Source organism: Alosa alosa, chromosome 18 (assembly GCF_017589495.1).
Source record: "Alosa alosa isolate M-15738 ecotype Scorff River chromosome 18, AALO_Geno_1.1, whole genome shotgun sequence".
Taxonomy (NCBI): domain Eukaryota; kingdom Metazoa; phylum Chordata; class Actinopteri; order Clupeiformes; family Clupeidae; genus Alosa; species Alosa alosa.
The window spans coordinates 761,628-765,000 of record NC_063206.1 but is presented as its reverse complement, the minus strand read 5'-3'; the positions used below and the strand labels follow the sequence as shown (position 1 = coordinate 765,000).

At 46.8% G+C, this 3,373-nt stretch overlaps 1 protein-coding gene across 2 annotated transcripts in view; it reads left to right on the top strand.

Moving 5' to 3' along the window:
- The window catches only part of ubr2 (ubiquitin protein ligase E3 component n-recognin 2), a 58,611-nt gene extending 57,218 nt beyond the window's left edge, over positions 1 to 1,393 (top strand). For both annotated transcript variants that reach the window (XM_048270429.1, XM_048270430.1), the window contains exon 47: positions 1 to 1,393. This exon is cut by the window's left edge and continues 800 nt beyond it. The gene's annotated coding sequence lies outside the window, so the exon portion shown is untranslated.
- The last annotated feature ends 1,980 nt before the right edge of the window (positions 1,394 to 3,373 follow it).

Sequence of the window (3,373 nt, the reverse complement as noted above, 5' to 3'; positions counted from 1 at the left end):
CACACACACAGGGCTGTTGCATATTTCCTCCACATCTTCATATTTCACTTGTCTGTCTCTGCCTGTCTTTCTGTGCGCTCTCTCCCTCAGACACACTCTCCGTCACACACTCTCCCTCACACACACTCCCTGTGTCCCCAGCAATCCCTGGTGTGGGAGAACCAAGCGCTTCCCTGCGGAACTGGCCGCCAGCCAACCGCAGGAGCCCTGGGAGCGTACACACACACACACACCTTTGTCACGAGTGCCTGCGTGTGTGAAGTTTTAAAAACTTTCTCAGAGTGACCGCGTGTTCTCAGAGTAAGACAGTGTGTTTGGTGGCTTTTATAGAGGGCTGGGTTTCTTTGGATGTGTGTGTGTGTGTGTGTGTGTGTGTGTGTGTGTGTGTGTGTGTGTGTGTGTGTGTGTGTGCGCGTGCGCGCGCGTTTAGAATGTTTTTAAGACCCTTTTGGGGTTTTCATTTGTCTGTTTTTTTTCTCTCTCATTTTGTAACTTGTTATTGAATTTAACCTCACAAGAAGCACTAACAAGTCCAGAGTAATGCTGTTTTGTTTTCCAGACTTGAGTCATGTGGATATTGTGCGTTGTGGGACTCTGTTGTATTTTATTTATTTTTTTTGTAGCATTTGTTTTAGGACTTCTAAGCAGGAATATGTCTATATATATCTATCTCTACATACATGGATGTATTTTTTTGCTCTTTAGTACCAAAATCATTGGACCTTAATCTGCCAGTTTTGACCCCCATAATGACAGATTACTCTGTGGAGAAAAAAAGCAGACTTTCATTGTGGCCACAGTCCCGTGACATACAGTAAGCAACATAACCCCCAGAGTCCCGTGACATACAGTAAGCAACATAACCCCCAGAGTCCCGTGACATACAGTAAGCAACATAACCCCCACAGTCCCGTGACATACAGTAGGCACATAACCCCCAGAGCTCATGATCTAATTCACGCCTACAGGTATCATCCCACCTCAGACTTCACAAGTGTTGGTGGCCAAGGACCTTACAGTGCAGACCAACCCCTGTGGAGTCTGACACACACACACACACACACTCCTACCCGCCTGGCATCCAGCTGATTTTTTTTAGTTTGGGTTTTATTGTTGCGTTGCTTCTGCCCAGCCAGCCCACTCGTGCCAGCCTGGCCCATGTGGCACCAGAGGTCCTGACGGGACCGCCATGTCGCCCGCCATGCTTTGGGCACGGAGTGGACGCAGTCGTCTCCCTGCCCGCACAGGCATGTTTTTGGACGCCTGCGGCCCTGAGACCACACACAGCCGTAGTGTCAGACTGACTTGTTAATATGTGAATTCTTGTATAAATGGGTATATTGTACTATATTGTAAAACAATAATGGAATAAATAAATAAACAGGAAAAAATACCTTTTGTCCCAGTGGCTCTGTGTGTGTGAGAGAGAGAGTGTGAGAGAGAGAGATAGAGAAACTTGACTCGTAATGTGGAATCAAGTTAAGATAGATGGGTAGATAGATAGATACTTTATTGATCCCCAAGGGGAAATTCAAACAATGTGTACAGAAAATACATAACCTAAGTGATGGTGGTTTCCATAACGATTTCATACCCCCATGACCTCAGTGTTGGGGGTTTCCATAACGATTTCATACCCCATGACCTCAGTGTTGGTGGTTTCCATAACGATTTCATACCCCATATGAATTTTCGGATGTGCAGCTGTGGCCTACTGGTTAGCACTTCAGACTTCAGAGTAACCGGAGGGTTGCCGGTTCGAACCCTGACCAGTAGGAACGGCTGAAGTGCCCTTGAGCAAGGCACCTAACCCCTCACTGCTCCCCGAGCGCCGCTGTTGTTGCAGGCAGCTCACTGCGCCGGGATTAGTGTGTGCTTCACCTCACTGTGTGTTCACTGTGTGCTGAGTGTGTTTCACTAATTCACTGATTGGGATAAATGCAGAGACCAAATTTCCCTCACAGGATCAAAAGAGTTTATACCAGTCTGGGCTGGAGCTAATTTGCCGTCTGCCTTCTGCTGTCAGAACGAGACCGGTTTCTTCCAAATGTATATGTGACTGTGTATCAATAACGCATTCCAGCCGTGTCAATGTGCACGGAGGAGTATACCACCTCCTTTAGTCTTGCCCTCAGAATTGCCCTCACATCTGACTACCTCAGAACTACCCTCAGAACTGCCCTTACCATAATGCACATCACCATCTGACTACGTCAGAACTGCCCTTACCATAATGCACATCACCATCTGACTACGTCAGAACTGCCCTTACCATAATGCACATCACCATCTGACTACGTCAGAACTGCCCTTACCATAATGCACATAAGACTGACTACCTCAGGCTTTTATATTACTGTAATGCACATGCTCGATGGTGTTTTAAGCCCCCACAGTCGACTTCGAGGCACCTAACTTTAACCATAACTACGCGAACCTTAACCCTAATTACGCTAACCTTAACCCTAACACTTGCCTAACACTAGTGCCTTCCATGCAGCGCTGCCTGGAAGACGACGTCGGAGCTTAACACACCAAGAAACAATGCGCATCATCTGCATTACTAAAGCTGTTAACTCACCAAAGGCCTCACCATGTCCATACCTCACCAAAGGCCTCACCATGTCCATACCTCACCATGTCCATACCTCACCATGTCCATACCTCACCAAAGGCCTTACCTCACCATGTCCATACCTCACCATGTCCATACCTCACCATGTCCATACCTCACCAAAGGCCTTACCTCACCATGTCCATACCTCACCATGTCCATACCTCACCATGTCCATACCTCACCAAAGGCCTTACCTCACCATGTCCATACCTCACCAAAGGCCTTACCTCACCATGTCCATACCTCACCAAAGGCCTCACCATGTCCATACCTCACCAAAGGCCTTACCATGTCCATACCTCACCAAAGGCCTTACCATGTCCATACCTCACCATGTCCATACCTCACCAAAGGTCGTACCTCACCATGTCCATACCTCACCAAAGGTCGTACCTCACCATGTCCATACCTCACCAAAGGTCGTACCTCACCATGTCCATACCTCACCAAAGGCCTTACCATGTCCATACCTCACCAAAGGCCTTACCATGTCCATACCTCACCAAAGGTCGTACCTCACCATGTTCATAAGGACATTTTAACCCCTGGAGTCTTTCTCTGTGGATAAATACTGTGCTAAATTCATTTTGCATTGTTTTCCTGAAATATTCAAGGTCTTCCCTGGAATAGACATTGCCTAGATTACATTACATTACATTACATTTGGCTGACGCTTTTTAACCAAAGCGACTAACAACATGGTAAACAGTAAGTTTTAGAACAATTCTCACAATTTTAGGACAGTTTAAAAGAACA